This window comes from Erithacus rubecula (genome assembly GCF_903797595.1).
Source record: "Erithacus rubecula genome assembly, chromosome: 15".
NCBI lineage: Eukaryota > Metazoa > Chordata > Aves > Passeriformes > Muscicapidae > Erithacus > Erithacus rubecula.
In genome coordinates, this window is record NC_136667.1 from 8,425,405 (window position 1) to 8,443,714 (window position 18,310).

The 18,310-nt window shown below is 38.5% G+C and overlaps 1 long non-coding RNA gene across 1 annotated transcript; it reads left to right on the forward strand.

Annotated features, from left to right (window-relative positions):
* Nucleotides 1-3,325: 3,325 nt before the first annotated feature.
* Nucleotides 3,326-4,910, forward strand: LOC306808603. The gene is made up of 2 exons (XR_013776078.1): nucleotides 3,326-3,705; nucleotides 4,586-4,910. It is a non-coding gene; the product is annotated as an uncharacterized lncRNA (long non-coding RNA).
* The last annotated feature ends 13,400 nt before the right edge of the window (nucleotides 4,911-18,310 follow it).

Sequence of the window (18,310 nt, forward strand, 5' to 3'; positions counted from 1 at the left end):
ACTTTATAATTAACTCAAAGAATACCTAGATGAGCTTTTCATCTCTCTGTTGTGGACTTGGGGAAAATTATGTACCCTCCATTCTTCCTAACATCAACAATGACTAAAACCTCTAGTCACTGACATGTCCCAGTCTCTGAAAATTGCACATGGCATCTAACAAAGAAAAAGACATGGGTGAAAAACTGTTACTTTAACAGTTACTGTCAAATTCCCTTTGTGGGGTACATACCATGTAAACCCTGTGAAGGAATGGTGCAATTGTACATGGCAAAGAGGAACTCATCTATATCACTTATCTAAAAAACAAACAGAAACATTTGTGTTTGATGGAGCAAAAAAGGAAATAACAGAGTTGATGCTTCCCCAGAGCTGTTCCTGGTACCTCTTTGCCTCTGTAATATGTTAGATCTTAACACAAGTCTCCTGAACGTGGAGCATGGAGTCAGCAGTCATTCAGTGTGAGCTTGCAGTGCAGAGCCAAGCCCCAGTTCCTATCCTGTGGGAAACTGGGCTCAGCCTGGAGGGAAGGGGATGTGAAGCAATAACAGTGATGTACTGTTCCTAAATTACTATAATTACCAAATATTTGCCACATATGCCCATGCTCTTAGTTGCTCTATAAAGCATTCTGTGTGAAATTAAGACTTCCAATCCTCTCCCATAGTACCTGGCTAAATCAGCTGACATGGAAAGTGGCATCTCTTTACTTAGTCAAGTATAAACTCAAGAAATCACTCTTACCCAGTGCAGTCAGATCATTTCTTCACCTCAGTGTATTTTACAAATGGAGGTTTTCTTCTCTGGGGAGAACCCTCTGTCACCCAGCTGAAATGGGTACCAGCCACTGCATTGTTCCTCCTCCTGCCTTTTGAGTCTTACATGAGAATGAGCAAATAAGAAAAAAAATGGCATGAATATATGCTCATTCCACCATCATTCCAAAAGGTCCCCCTCACCCAACACCCCCCTTATTTACTTTTATAGAGTAAGGGAGAGGGTGCATTCCTTACCTTGGGAGAGAGGTAGCCAGAGAGTCTGCAAAACCTTTTCATAACCTGGAGCCATGTTGGGATTGATCTTCAATAGCATTTGCATCTGTTGCTGCCATTCATGTTTCTCATTATTCAAATTGTTGGGATGGGAAGAAAATAAGCAAAAGTTAAAGGAATCTTTTATCTTGTTAACATGAAGGGTAAAAGGTTTCATGAGTATTTCATTGTCATAAACTGCACCAGTTTTAAAACACTGGCTCCCAGATATAACTGATCTAGACATCTTTGTCGTATTTTCTCATTACAATCCTCTTATTCACTTACAAGAGAAATACAATATAGGTGTGCACATCTATGTATCTTTTTAGCATCATTAGGTATTACATCAATTAAATAGGATACATTTTTAAAGAAAATTACAGCAAGAAAGCAATCAAATTTTACATGCTCACATTTCCCTTTATAAAAGACCTGAATCTCTTGTCAGATATGCATGGTGTCAGTAATTGCAAATATAATGTCAGTAAAATTTAGCATGTAATTCAAAACTTGATGGTTTAAAACTCATTTTTGAGTATTAAATTATATCTCTTTTATAGAGCATTTTGCCATTGATATTGCAGTCATAAAAATCTTAAGACTGTTGTAGCAGTTTCCGTTATGGTTAGTTTGTCAGTTCAGATGTGTCTGAAAATAGAATAAAGGCAGGTTAAGCCTTTTATTGGAAGCAAAGGAAAACTGCTTAACAAAAGGTTCAAGATGATTAATCTGAATGTTAATGACTATAATGTGTGCAGTAAATTTTGAAAGCTGTTTCTCATGTCAATCTAAGGTATGAGGCATTGGTCTACTCCTGTTATCATTTGAACTGATGAGTTTGTACCAACAGGAATGGAAAGTCAGCTTTTTTTCTAACATTAATTATTAGATATCTATGCTGGAATTTCTTTCCAATTTGAGAAAAACAAAATCTGACAGATTATTTAATTTTGGGGTTAACCTCAAAATTACCTGTAACATTAAAAAAATTATTTTGGAGTCAAAGTGCATGTCTGAGTGAACAAATATATTTGCTTTAGGACAGAGAAAGCAGAAAAGCAGATATTTGATTTTGTGTTCTTCTTTATGAAGAACAGATTGAAGAACAGTGCTAAGATTTAGTAAGGACATGGACACCCTTGCAGCATTTATCCTTTTTAAGAAAGGCAGTATTTGCCTATCTGCAGTATGAGACAGTTATTGCCTTTTCAGCTGGATTTTTTTCAAAGAAAACACAAACATCTTTGAGTTTGGGGTCTTCTCCTGTGAGCTCTTAGCTAAGCTCCACTTGCAAATATTTAGGATTACTGGTTAACAGTGATTTAAAATCATCTGATGCCAGTAATACAGTTTTCCTTACCCAACCCCTATCTTGGGCTAATACTGATGGAGTATCACTGCAATGCAAGCATAGCTGCCTGGATCTCACAGGTTCAGATGTTCCTCTGTAAGTCATCTGACTATTGAAAGCTGATGGTTGCTGGAGGAAAGACTGAAGAATGAGTCTTAACACTCAAGAATTTGAAGTCCTAAGTTCAAAATTTTGATGTTTTGATTTTCTGCTGAGTGCTCCTCCCTGTGCTGACTGCCTGTGAGTGAGACAGTTCTGTGTTACACACAGAACCCTGAAGGGTAGAAATCCCTCATCCAGGAGAATTGCAACTTTCCAGTGTAAATATACTGCATGCAATGAAAGGACTAACACACTACTTCTTCAGCTGGATCCTGAGAAGCCCAGAGCCAGTGCTTTGAAAGAGTCAACTATAACTGACAGAGAGAAACAACATCAGGATCAGGACAGCAAGGCTGGGCGTGCTGCAGCCTTGTTTGGGGATCAGCAGCCCAGTGTGTGGAGGGCTTTTCTCCCAAACACACTTCATGTCATTTAAGCACCTGAAAGTAAGTTACACTGCTGGAAATGGTCATAGGGCATGGCTGAGCTAAAGCAAGCTGGGTCCCTCAAAACCTGATTTTTACTGTAGATGCTATTTAAAACTCTTAGAAAACAATTTTTGTACTGTATTATAATTGCTACTTCTTAAATGGCTTGGTTGAAATTTCACTTTCAATAAATAGGTTATGAAAGGAGGAATAATCATTTTTAATAATTGCTTTTGCATTTCAGGTGATAGGTTAATATATTACAATGGCTTTAAAACATATGTGACTCTTCAGTCAGAGAGTAGTCAAATTTACAATGTTTAAAAGTGATTTATTTTGTAATAAACCCACTAAGGCATTTATGAAAAGATCTTTTATATTAAAGAAGTGGGGTTTGGTTTAACAGTAATTATTTTGCCATCCATATCAATACATGCTGTAGTATCTGATAAGAAAAATTGCAGAGTAAGTTCAGCTAATGCCTTTATAATTTCTTATTGAAGGTCTGGTTCCAAAACAGAAGGGCAAAGTGGAGAAAACGTGAAAAAAATGAAATTCTGGGGACTGTTCCGGGCATCTCCTTAACACACCCACTTGGACTATTTTTGGATGTTCCACTGAGTCATTCTCCCCTCCTAGATCACACGTGGAGGTCAATGCCTCTTTCAACACTGTCTGTGCCATCCATGTCCCCAGCTTTTAATCCTTCAACCTTAGGGCCATTTGGCCTCAGCAGCCTTACCTGGACTTCTCTCTTCAGAAATCCTATATTAAATCCACATTTTGGAAGGTATAGAATAATTTTCTTTTTTCTGAATCTCAAAACTGTTAAAAATGCTCCATTTACATTATTTTGCTACTTGCATGTTCTTAATAAACTTACTAAAATGGGTTAGTTCCTGTGTAGGACCACTTGATTAGGAACAGCAAGATTTGGGTTAAAGTCATGCTAATAAAATCTTAATGTGTAATTGCTTTTTGAAGACAAATTCTGCATAGTTACTGCAATTTTGGTCTCACTGAACTCTAGTTTTCATACAGACTGCTGAGACCTGTGTGGCTGCAGCTCCATCCTTCTCTCTTGCTTTCTCTCAAGTATAAATACATAATATATTACTTATTATATGTAAGTGTATAAAAATACATTAAAAAATAGAAGTTAGCACTCTTGCTGAAATTAGAGTTTGTATCTTGTCTACCTTAACAGACAAACAAATGCTTTTCACATGGAATTAATTGATCTGAACAAACTGTCTGCATAAACAGCTATATAAATTTGCCTTTTTATGAGGTGGTTTATTGCTTTCACAGAACAGGCTGATCTACAGCATCTAAGGTTTGTTTAGAAAGGATTTAGCATGAGGGGTTAAGCAAATGGCTGCTGGTTTAGATAGCTGCATGCAATGTCTGATCATCTCTTGTTCATTTGCTTTAAAAGTTGTTTGAGTTTTTATTTAGGGTGGAGTTTTCTGCTTGTTTGGGTTTTGTTTTTTTTAAAGGCAAGATACTATACTGAAAAATAAAGCTTAAAAAAATGTACATTCGGAAGAAATTGGAAATTTTGGAACTTTTTTTCCTAATACTTTGGTGGGGGGAAGCTGCAACTCAGTAAGTATTTGTTCTCCAAAACAAGTCTTAATTTGGGTAATATTGACTTCTTTCAAATACAGGTTTCTCAATGCTTTAAATCCTCTGGTGACAACAGCTTCAGTACTAATGAAAGCTCCTGGACCCCCGTCAGACCCTGTTCTCACTGCCTTCACTGATCCAGCAGCAGTTGAAAGGAAAACGTCAAGCATTGCAGCACTAAGACTCAAAGCGAAAGAACATTCAGCACAAATCCCTCAATTAAACCTCATCTCCAGTCTTACAAACACTAACAAAGAACTTTGTTAGGAGCTCTCCCACAGACTACAGCCACGGAGGGGAAAGTGAATGCCTTCTCCAATAAGTAGCTCTCATTAGAGAGACACATTTAAAAAAAGAAAACACACACACACACACAGAGCTGTATTTCTTGCAGCTTCAGGAACAGACTGAAAGGAAATAAACCTGCTAAACATTGTTTTTCTTCATTACAACATGAAATCAGGTAGTAAGTTGGCTTGTATCATTTCTTGCACTGCAGAAACAGAAGCAGGAACTATCTCATCTTTGTAAACAGGCTAATGTGTATCTGAAGTTTTAAAATCACTGAACTCGCCAGAAGCTGGTCCAAAGGCTCCAAATTCTTTGTAGGAATAACCACTTTTCTAAGCAATTTTAACTTCTGAGGAGGACCTCATACATGCAGTACCTGAGAATCAGTACACAGTTACTAACTTGGAGACCATGCTTCATGTTGAAGTGCAAATGCCAGTGAAATATTGCGTTCTAGACAGACTTAGCAGGAAGGAGATGAAGACTATTTTCAGTATGGGGTTTTGATTCAGAACTAGGTTTGTGTAAAGAATACCTTGTTTCAAATTTAAAAAAAAAAAAAAAGTTTGCTTTATGTTCAGGGTGGCAGTGACTTAAATAAGAAAGTTTAACCTCTGTACATGAACTGTATCCTGTGTAAGTAGGTTAGCACTGTGCAGTAAATTGTATGTAGTTCTCTACCTATGTATATACATGTCAATCAGTAGTTTATACCTGTAAATATGAGGTTGCTGAATACTTTAAGCAAGATTTCTGGCACACCTTACCAGACCAGTAAGTTAACAGATTACTTGTATATTTTGAGACATTTCATGCCTTGAGTAGTTTCATAATTTTAATGAATACTCAATGTGAAGGGTGAAATTCCTTCTTGGACCAATGTTGAAATAAGTGAAAACAGAGGCCTTATTGCACAGGAGTTTACAGTCCCTCACAATCCTGGACTCCATGACAGGTCATTTTTAAGTCTTTGCTGAATTTCCCCATCCAGGACATGGGACTGAGAACAACTCTCTACAGGTCTGATGCTTTAGTGTAAGGTGAGGATGCATAGTATTCTCCTGGTGCTTTAGGGAAAAGTGACAATAGGCCATTTTTGCAGCTCACTTGCCTACCTCACAGGGATGTTGTGAGGAATCATTAAACAAACACCACAGTGTGCAAATGGCAGAGTTATTAAGTGCTAATTTTTGCTTCGCAGCAACAAAAGAAAGGCCAACAGTTGGCTGCACATGGAGATCACCTTTCCCACACCTGTAGCAGAGTCCAAGCAAACTCTGCTCCTGTGGTTGATGGGACAGCACGGAACTCCTGCACTGATGCTGCCTTTTTCTCAAAACTGTCCTCAAACACATTTACACTGAAAAGACTTTGTGTATTTTAGAATTTTTTTCTCAAGGTAGCTCTGGGCCTATTCTTAAGACTACACAGTTGTGTTCTTAGCTAGAGTTTGAGGTGCAAGCTCCATCTAAATTGCTGCTGCTGCTTCTGGAGACTGCACCAAGCTTGTACTTAGCTCCAGAGCAGAAAAGGGTCAGATAAATGCTCATCACTTTCCACAAGAGTGGAAGTGTTTCTGTTTGGGTTCACAGACCTCATTGGTAGCACAGGTAGGAGAAGGTGGTGGTATTTCAGCTGTTAGGAAAAGCCAGCACCCTACTCGAGTTACAGCAGGGCTGCATTGTGTGTCAAGCAGCAGGAGACTGGGGAAGTGAAGGAAGCAGGACCTCTCACACAAAGTTTCTTCCACAGCAGCTATTTGCTTCCACCAGTCCACTCTCATGGCCCAGGCTGCCAACTGGCAGCACAGCACAGTATCCACTCAAGAGTTGAGTTTGTTCCAAATAAACCTTTTAAGTAGGTTAATGGCTTGAAAACTGTCATTACACAACTCCTGTTCTGTACAAGCTTCTGTGGTATCTTTCCTTGCCACCAGTGTCTCTCTCTTGCAAGAGGTTCTTCAGGAAAGACTCACTGTTTCATTTAAAGTAGCAGAAACTGTCCTGCATTTGCCATGAACCATTAAGAACTCTGCAAAAATAATAAAACCTGAGTATTTTTGCCAAATTATATTCCTAGACAAATTCACCAGAAGCAGCATGTGAAAAATAAGAGCTGAAGGCTGATTTAATACATTGCATGAAATAGTAGGTTCTGTGTTATGACCAAAATCTTTATCACTGACCATAGGGCCACAGATATCTCACTCAGGTATGGGGGAACAAAATTCACAAGCTAAATTTCAGCAGTTACATCAGAGGTAACATTGATCTATCAACAAAGATTTTCCAATAGCTATGGTTAGAAATAATTTCAGGGGCAGCAATTAAACACACAGAGGCAAGTAACTTCACTCATGTGCTCCTGTCAGAGCTGGGAGCTGCTCCCTCCACCCAGCACACACAGCCACTTCAGCACCACCGTGGGAACTGCAGGGTTGGACAGCAAGGTTGGCTCCTTAAGCCTTGCCAGTTTGGGTGTTGCTCTGTCCTAACTCTCCTCAAAAGAGAGCAGGCTTCCCCAAAACATCCTCCTCTCCTACTGAGCCCACAGCCAAGCAGTGCTGGGTCCCTCTCCCCTGCCAGCTGTGCACAATGGGTAGAGGTGGAGAACACAGCTTCCTGATGTTTCATCTGGGTTTACTTTGAAATGAAGAGAGGTTTTCCTCTAAGGTGATTTCATTTTTTCCACTTTAATGAGTCCTTCCAAGAAATTTCCATTCTTCCATCTCACTTGAAATCCAGCTGTGAGAGCTAATGGCATTATGAAAATAAATATGCAGGGCAACACTTAATAAATCAGCTTAGAAACCACAGAGTGCTCATAACCAAAACTCAGAAAGTTTTACGTGTTAGTTGTTACTATCTTACAATGAAATATTACAGCAAGGGAACAAGGTTTACTTATTCAGTCTGTTTAAATTTTAAATAAAGAGACTTAATTACCAGCCTTTATGGATATAGTACTAAAATTGCATTTTTTAAAAATGTTGGGGAGCAAGTAACTGAAAAGCCTTCAGCCTAGTTTCATAGCTGTATATGGGGTCAACACCTTTGCTATTAACCAAGCAGGGACATTTGCTTTTCTAGCTTCTCTCAGGGCAATGGGGTCTGCAGCCTCCCATATCCTAGACAAGTCAGCCACTTTACAGAGAGTGTCTCACACTGAACATTGCAATTATTTCCTGACATTTTATCTTGCCTTGTGCAATAAACTATGTAGCCCTAATTTAGGCAAAGCTTGCACTGACCTGGATTGAGACTGCAGGATTTGTTCCTACACCTCTCTTCTGAATAAAGAAGGATTGCTGCCTAAATCTTCTCTGGGTGACATCAAGTCTATTTCCTGGCACAGATTTCAATGGAAGTAGGCCTGAAGCCCTGGTTGTTTTATTGGGTTTATCTGATTTTCCTCAAAGCAAAAATATTTGGGAGGATTTCCAAAGCCACTGAGAAATCTGAATACAATCCCACCACATCCATCTTCTACAACTACTGAGGAAAAACCTCTTATTTTGAAATTAAACCACTTGACTTTACATCATAATTTTTTGAGGTGTTTTGCTGAAAGATCCTGCAAGCATATTAGTAACTCTTCAGGAAACATTGATAAATATTTTTAATTGGAGGACTCACATTTGGCTAAATTGTCAATTTTTTTCAGTTTTTTTTCTGGTTCAAGTTCAGTTCTGGTGCCATAGGATGTTGGATAAATTTCCGTATTTCCAGTGACATAATATCATCAGAACCCTGCCTACAAAGAGTGAGTGATTTTGTTGGGGAAAGAAAAAAAAAAGAGAATAATAGGCCAGGTGTTTGAAGAAAAGACAAAGAAACAAGCACAGTAGGGTGTTCTGACTCACAAATCTGTATTGAGAAAGAAGTATTCACGAAGAAAATTAATTTAAGAAGTATGTAGTTCAGGTTTTGAGCCCATAAGTTCCTTTCAAAAACAGATTAGTGATTAAAAACTTTTTTAGTCTAGCAATCTCTTAAACAATTAGCACAGTAATTGGAAAGGGACTACAAATTCAAATCTAGATGGACATAAAAGACTTTCCCCATAGAGCTTTGCCTTGGTTTTGTGGGTAACTGGCATGCACCTGCCTTTACCATCAGTAGGACTGAAATACTGAAGAAGTGCTCTGAATAGGGATACAAATGCCCCAAACAGTAATGCCATACAAATTACTTAATTCATGTAAAGTAGAAGTAATTGTATTGATTATGAATGTGTGAGTGACTCCTTTATTTCAAGTTATATGAGATGTAAGCCACCAGCTTTCAATGGGGTCCTTGCTGCAAATTTGCCAACCGTAGAGTGGGATGTTACTTTTCCCCTTATTTTGAGAAATAAATCCAATGCACTGCCATTTGGAAAGAGAGATCTGCTGACTTTAAGCTAAACCAGGTAAAAGGATTTCACTCCTTCAGCCACGTAGTAATTTTGCTCTGCTTGTTCATCCTGCAAAAGATGCCTGAAATCAAAGAAAAAGGAACATAAGAGAGAAACATCCCCACACTTCAGATGTTTTTCCTCAAAGTAGAATTTTTTTCCCCTTTTTGCTATTATTGTCATAAAACACCATGGATCACCAGATAAAACTTACACTGTGCAAAGAAAAGAAAAAGAGGGGAGAGGAGAGAGATTGTGCACAGTGTGTCCCTAGCAATACAATTACCTAACAGCAAATGTATGACTTACAGCTTCCCAGGCCTTTGCTAATATACCCACACCTGTACTTCACTTACTTCAGCTGCACTGCCACCCAAAAGGCAGAAAAGGAAGTTAAGGACAGGGCGTTTTTGTAGACCTTAAAGTCATGCAGTTCTACATATGTATCCTTAAGAAATTGAGCTAGTGGGTTGTGTCACAGTCTGTCCTGATTTTGGATATCCCTCCTGCCCCATCCAGGGCTGTCCTCACTGCAGCTCAGCCAGCTGCTTGTCTTCTCCTCAGCCCCTGGTCACACTGCCCTTACCAACTAACATACTGAGTTTGCCAAAAAATGTGAGAAAAACCTGGAAAGAACATCATATTGTCTATTAACTTTATTTGTTGGTTTCATCAATGCTTTCTATATTCCAGCCAGAGAATTGCTCTGTGCTGGCTGATGAGAAGCCACTGGAAGATTGAGATGAGCTTGCAAAGTCACACTGGTTGAGTAACAAAACTTTTACATTTAAAACATAACTGAATGGAGGATTGTTGTTTGGGTCTGGTTGAGTTGTTGGGTTTCTTTATTTTATAAAAACTACCTTATCAGAAATGACCTGCAGAAAAACTAGGACAAAATATCTGATGTTACAGATAGAAACTTCAGCCTTTAGTGTGAGCAGCATAGTGACATTATTGTGAACTAAAGCAGAAGCAGACAAGACAGCTTGAATTACAGTTTCATCTGGTTCAAAAGGGTTGCTAGTGAAATGTATTTAGGGGATCTGCTAAAGAAAAGAATACATTGCATTTTGTAAGTACCCAGTCACAGCTAGAGATTTTGACAAAAGTTGACTTTCACACGCAATTAAACACAATAATTTCAGTTTTCTAGTTTCATGGGAGCTGATCCACAGACTGCCCTATCTCCAGGGTTATTTTGTACTGATAAAAAATCGTGGGATTAATGTTTGTGAAAGAAGACAAGAAAGGACAACATTATTATAGCCATATTTTCTATATACCCCAAAGTGAATATAGGAAGAGAAGTGAAGCAGGCTGAAATGTTAATGTATGAGACACTCACATCAGTAAGTTATCAGAACATCTCAGTCTTACCCCTCTGTTTGTGCTCTCTCAAACTGAACTAGTAGAGAGGTTGCTGACAGCAGCAATAAAGTTTTCAGGTGGTGTTTGGCATTGTGTACATTCAGCTGCTTTGTACAGAGCTGTGCAAAGAGAAAGCAAAGCAGTGAGGGGGCCATGTTTGGAGAGCACAGGAGCAAAAGGGAGAGATTCTTACTTGCTTCCCTGCTCAACAGCAGGGTTTCTGCTTTGGGACTGTGGTGAGCTCTGAGCTCAGCCCTGGCTGTGAAACAAACAACCTTCCCCAAGCAGGGTGGATGGCAAGTACTAAGGACTGCCAAGACATAGCCTTGAAGAAAAAAAAAAAAAAACCAAAAAAAAAAACAGCACCAAGCATTACTAGAGCATTCACAAAATTCTCAGTTTAAAAAGAACCCAACCTGCATTTCAATTTCTCATCCCAAGTCTCAGAGAAGGCAGGAGAAAACCTCATTTATTATTTCTAGCACAGGCATGGCCATTACTATTGACTCTTACAGAATTCTGCCTTATAAAGGTGCCATTTCAAAAAATTTCAAGAATAACTAATGTCTTAAGACAAAAATGCATGGCTATGCTGCAGTCAAATATTTGAAATTATCCACAGACTTAACACTGAAGTATTCTGCAATTTTGCTTGTGGAAGAGCACTTTAGAAAAATAAAAATCAGGGAAGGCCATTCAAAAATCAGGGAAGGCCAGTCTGTTTCTTAGACATGCATATCTAGGGAAAACATATCTGACAATAGAAGAAACTTTGATTATTGTAGCAAATCTAAAAGCACTCTCAAAATCCCCATTGTTACTACTCAAAAACTCATTATTCACACCCTGTTTTTAACTTGGTCTCTGTTCACTATTAAATCTCTTCCTGGGATCCACACCAGAGCTTCTTACAGAATATTCCTACAGTACATTAGGAATTACCTAAAAGAAAGATCTACTTCTAGACTGAAAAACAAACAAATGAAAAAGAAGAATAAGGAAGCACCTAGCTCCAAGCACACAAGGCAACAAAGGCCTCAGCAGCCTGTGGCATGACAGCCATAGATTATTTGAATTAGAGCTAAGCCAGCTCAGTGAGAAGATCTAACCATGCTGAACTGAGACTTTCTGGTCTGATGTATACTGTGAACAGCACAGGGTTTAGAGATGTTAATAATTACTATCACACTTTTAGTAGTCAGGGGTTTTAATTGGCATTTTCCCCAAAATATAGAAATTACTTTTTACTGCAAATATATTTTTCCCCTGGAACTGGCCTTGTGGCAGGAAGGTAAGCCATGTTAGACACCCCAGAATATTAACCTTCACTTCTAGAGCTTGCTAGTGTTATTTTGAGGGTCTGGTTTTTTAGGTTTGTTTAAATCCATTATTAATCAGTTATTATGTCTTGCAAAACACATTTTTAAAATTTATTTTCAGAAACACAACTTAACTGAAATTATGGCTGCATGATAATAATAAAACAAACCTATAAAATTACAGTCATAGATAATTCCTGCATTACCTACAGGGGAGAACCATGGGAATTGTAATGTCAGAATATTGTTGTTTGTCTCCCTTTAAAATTTCTAAGGTGTTACATATAGACTTTGCAGTTTGGCAGCTAAACTAACACAGAAAAATACTCAGTTCTCTGCTACTATTTCAATATGGAAAGGTCTCATACACAATGCAAGAGATTCACAGCAGGTCTTTAGAAAATATTGTACCTTTAGTATCTTTGAGTAAACAGGCGACTTTAGAAGGAGAGAAATGAATACAACAAGCAATCCAAACAAATTTTAAAATAATTTCACGAATGGTTTCCCTTTCAGAAGGATAAAAAACTCTGTCTACTCTCTAAAACACTCAACTGATAGCTTACTTATTAGACAAAAATTAGTGTCCATTCAACCATGAAAAAGACAAGCCATTATATGCTATAAGGGAGATCAAACTGACATCAGCTACTGTACATCTTGACACTTACTACATAATCAAACTAAACTTTGCTATATGTGTCTGATCTAATGTACCTGTCAGTTTTCACTGTCTCTGCTCAGATGAGTTTGTGTGTCACCTATATATGTGGTACAAAACAAATAAATAAATTGCAGTGTTATCTCTTCAAGCTGCTCACACAGTAAGGGGAAAGTACTTAGTATTCCATAATGGAGTTAGGAGTAATTTACTGAGAGATAATTTCTTTTGGACCTAAAATCTCCTACCTCCTGTAGAGCAGACAAATAGAACTATCTTACAGGAAATGGGGCATGATAATACTGCTCTTTAAATAGAACTAACAAAATGGAAATACAATAGGCATTACAAAATATATGGCTAACAGTTACCAAAACCTTTGATGTTTTTATAGCTATTTACTGCAAGAGATTGTATTAGCTGCTCCAGCCCATTTTAATATAAAGTTTACCATGTGTTTTTTAAAACACTTTAAAAAAAAGTTAAACCTGTAAAGTAGCACTCTCAGGTATTTGGGAAAACTCAGCATGAGAAGAAAAAGCCACTTAGTTGACGAAATAACAAAGATTTGGCAATCAGCTCCTGTAGTGGATAAGAAAAATCTTAGAGAATAAGGGCCTTAAGGCCTCTGATCACTTCTGCTTCTTTCTGTCACTTTTGCTCACTGAGAACAACTCTGGGAAAGGTTTGCTAAGAGAACAGTAAAAAAAAAAAAAAAGTTACATAACCTAGAAACAAGTTGTTGTGTTGGTTTAACACAGCCTAGTTTTATTTTTTTGGTGGGAGCAGGGAAGCCACAGACAAGGCTTCTGAGAGAAGCTGCTGGAAGCTTCCACCATGTCAAACAGAGCCAATCCTTGATGGCTCTGAAAATGGACATGCTGCTGACCCAATCAGAGAAGCTGGTCACACCTCTGTGATGACAAATTTAAGAAAATAAAAGAAAATAATCAGGTGGAGCTCTTCCAGGGGGTGGGGAGGCACCACAGCCTTGGTGAGCGATTCCCCAATACAGAGCACAAAGAAAATCAAAATCAACCTTTCAGAGCTGCAAAACCCTACAAGGACTTTTCAATTGATAGAACTTGAGAACAGAAGAACCTATGGACAACAATTTTTTTCTAAGTCAAAGATAAGGAAAAGGGAAGAATATCTGAGGAGAACAACATGGTGACACCAAGGAAGTGAAAGGAAGGAGGGGGAGAAGGTGCTCCAAACATTGGAGCTGAGATTCTTCTGCAAGCCATGGTGAGGACTATAATATAACAAACTATCCCCCTGTAATGCATGAAGTGCAGGAGGAATGCAGAGATCCACTCACAACCTGTGAGAAAAGGTGCTCATGCTGAAAAACTGCAATCTAGTGAGAAACTCAAAGAGAGAGAGAAGACCTTTCTTCCAGAGACAGAGAGTCAAACTAGAGCAGCTTACCCTTAAAACTACACCCCCATGAACTAAAATGACCCACACCATGCAGTTTTGGGAAGACTGTATTTTGGGAACTGAGCCCATGGGAGGGACTCATGTTACAGCAGGTCAGGCAGGACTGCTACTCATGAAAATTAGAACCACACTGGAAAAGTTCACAAAGAACCGTGTCCCATGGGAAGAACCCCACAGCATAGCAGAAGAGACTGAAGTGAACTGAAGAAACATTTTGATTGAAAAACTGACCAAAACTCTCACATCCTGTCTCCCTGAGCTGTCAGGAGAGTCTGGAGAGGGGGCAAAGGTGTTCTAAAGGTTTATTTTAATTCTTATTATCCTCTTTTAATTCTGTCAATAATTTTTTTCTTTATACCTTTTAAGTTTAAGCCTGGTTTGCCTTTAGTGTTCTCTCCTGATAGTTACCTCATGAGCCCTTCAGTTCCTTCCTGCTCATCTGCTCAACTATAGCAGAGGACAATATGTGAATGTTTTCTTTGTGGGTGCCTGGCTTTTAGTGAGTGTCAAACCATGACAGTTGTATAAGTATGGTCACCTTGTGTTTTGGGTTCAGACTGGTCAAGGTTACAGGTGAACCCTGCATGATCAGAAAGCTGATTGGTTGGAAGTAGGTATCAACAGCAGCACCTGCAATGGCAGGCAGCCAGTGCATATCATTATCTTGTCACAAGAATGTAAATACATAAGAACTTACCAATACAGCATGAAATGGCCTGGATTTTTTGCAATAAATGACTTTCTTTGGAACAAGAACCAAGAGGGTCTGTGTCTCACTGCTACAAGATCCCACAGTGGTGAGTATAATTATTATACTATAGTTATTATAGCCCCACTGGTTTAATCATCCAGAACTAACCTTCCTGTACCTGAACAGAGATGTGGCAGGGTGCAGAGGCTGGGACACTCAACTGGAACTTGAAAGACTAATTCTACTTCTGACTCTGCCCTTACACCTCCATGTGTCTTAGGCAAGACAATTCTCCATTTGCTACACTCTGTCCTGTCTGCAAACCAAAATCTCCTCAGGGAGAAGAGCACCACTCACCCTGCTGCTTTGCACAGCACAAAGAAGTGCCAAACACAGCCCTCCAGCACAGCCCCAAAGGGAGTAACCAAGGTCTTACTGGACAAATGAATTTGTCAAGTTGATTTTTCAGGGTTATTTTACCTTTTTTTCTGCTTTACACACATACATTCCTTTAATTGTATTCCCTTTTAATTGCATATCTTTACCAAAATCATCTTGGTTCTGGCCTCTCATGGATTTTCTCTTTTTTCTTGGGCCTGGTGATACCTCTCTAAAATGAAAAGATAAATTATCCAGGAATAAAACTGTTCCTACATGAAATGTGAAATGAGTGTCATGAAAGTGAAATGACTGCAGCTACCCATACCCAGCTTTGAATTGCATCCTAGGGTCAAGTTGAATCTCCAGCCACCAAGAATGCTGCTTTATAACAAATTTCCCAGGGCATTCTGTGCTGAGCTTTTTTCCAGAGCATTTCTTTTGTTCATTTGGCTGGTGTCACTTCCCTCTCAGGGAACTTTTTCAGTACAACAAAATATTTATCAATGCTGAATGCTCTGTGAAGTAGAAGTGGGAAGATTCTTTTCAGTGGAAGATATTTATAATATTTCACTTTCCAAGTAGCTCTGTGAATAGAGGGATGAAATGCATAACTTAAACACAAGGAGTTACTGACCCAGAAGTGATTAGCATTAGTGTAAAGCTTTCAGACCCTTTTTCATCTTATTGATTCTAAGCAGAATAAATCCGTAAATGATAATAGGGCTCAATTTAAATTACCTACAGCAAGTGCTGCTTTTCAGCTCTCATCAGACAATCATGCTGTTCAATCAGCTCCATTCTGTATGTACAAAGCAAATTAATGTGTATAAAACAGTCGTAACTCAGGCCAGTTTTCAACAAAAGAATCTTTTATGTAGCACACAACTGCCTTTTATCGACATGCTTTTAATTGAACTTATAATGCTATATCCACATTCCACCTAATTATAGCAGAAAATTCATAGATCTTTCAAAATACTGACCATATCTTTTCCTTTCTAAAGTTCCCAGAAATTTTTCCAGGGTAGGGAATGATATTCTCAGCTAAGCTCAGATTTGAAAGGGCACATGAAGGCACTTCAGAGCCTAAGGCAGCCAAGCAACGTCTCAAGGACAACTACAATGATGTACTGAATCTGCAAGGCCAGCTCCTCACTCCTTGAATCCAGCCTGTAAATGTGCCTCCCAAAGCCAGAGAGAGCATTGCACATGAGGCATTGGCAGAGAAGCCTCCAGTCTGCAAGAATTCTTTCTTAAGCAATTTGTTTCTGTTTCAAAAGGCATCTTTTGTGTGTGTCACTTTCTTTATTTGAGTTCACCAGGGAACAGGCAGTCAGGATACTGCTTTAAAGGGAGAATACCTGGAACAACAGAAGTAGCAATGGCAGGAAACAGAGAATTAAAGGTGGACTCTGGAATATACATTTGGGTCAATGCAAGACATTTGGCCTGTGGAATTTTCTTTGAGAGGGCAGCAGTGGGGAGATTACATTACTTGTATTTGTCTCTGCCATTTCAAGCAGGATGGCTTAGGGAGAGCTAGGGGAGGATTCTACAGAGATGAAGGAGGGCAGAGCACAGGCCTTTTATTTCCATTTCAACATCACCAAGTCCAGACCTTGCTGTGGGTAGAAAAAATCCTGTTGTCAACTTCCACAGCCTTTGCAATAAGGTCTTAATCTAAGACAACAGGACATATTCTTCTTTAAGAACCATGCATGCCATACCATGGTTACCAGCAGCAAAGTGCAAATAAACCCAAGGCTAAAATCAACTAAACTGTTGACATGGATTTTAACATGGGTAGAACTCCACCTCAAGGATGTACACTGCAATTACTCAATTTTATTGCCAAGCTCTTCTGACAGGTCTGCTCTGCGTTGACACTACACATGGAACTCTCATTTAACATTTTGCTTTAAACATTTTTCTATTAACCAGTCACCCCAAACACAGGTTAAGGTGGAGGATATGAGTGCAGCCACTCTTAGGTGCACACAGATACAGCAAGTAGCTAGGAACACCACACAGAAAGGCAAGTTCTTCAGAAGAACAAAAAGACTCCTCCTGGTCACTGATCAATCAAGTGTAAATTATTCAGCTCCACTTCCCACCACACAAATACACTTGCCTGGCATCCAGATGAGCAGGTGGAGCATGGCAGTCAGTGCTCCCACTCAGAGCAACAGCTCTCTACAGGAGTCACCTTCTCTTCCTCTACTTCTCCTTTCTTGAGGAGTTTGTCAGGCACTGCAATTAAGTCTGTGAGCACTAGTGGAGTTAAAGTAAACAGATGTTTAATCTTTCTGGGGAAATATTTAAGAAGTGTACCCAGATGTATTTACTGAAGATTTCACTAATTCAAATAAATCAAGTTAAAATTACAGACTAGACTGGCTATTGTCAGCTTTCTGAAAACCATTCAATTCAGAAAAGTAAATGGAAATGGTAAGTTCATTTGTCCTTAGCTTTTTGACTGGGAGCAGAGCTGACATTGATGTGGTGAAAGACATTAGTATTTAACTACTTGAAGAAATTCACATTACCACAGTGTCCTTTTAAATTGCTGTACTTATGTTCGCCACATAAGTTGCTATTAGCAACTCTAAAAAACAAAAAAAAACCCCACCTCTTATATTACAGTCTTGAACACAGCAAAGGTTTATTTTACTATTGTACACTCTTTTGAGCTTTCTTCACTCAATATTTTAAATAGAATTAAAATGCTATCCCCGGAAAATAACTATTTCTTCAAAAATGTAGATATCATTCACTGTAAAAACAGACTTTATAAGCTAATGTAGCTGACAAGTAATCTCCAAGTTTTATATCATAAATTAAAGCAAGTCCTTGTGAGAATATTGACTTACCCCTTAAACCTGACTTTCCAGCTTTTAAGCTAAATAAAAGCATATTGGTAAAATCCTTAAATTGAAGTGATTTTGATTTCTTTGCAGCATGTGATAATTCCTGTTTGCCCTCCAACACTTTTTTACTTGCATATCACTTTTCCAAATTTATAGTACCATAAATTCTACAGGAGTAAAGTTTAGATGTTATATATTTAAAGTTGAAGCAAGCATTTTATCTAGGACATATCAAACCCTTTGAGAGAATCTGCCTTAAATATTTAAGTAATGATTACCTAGGAATAAGTGAGGTTACCTGATGTTAAAAACAAAATAATTATTTTAATGTCTGCTTTACTAAATAA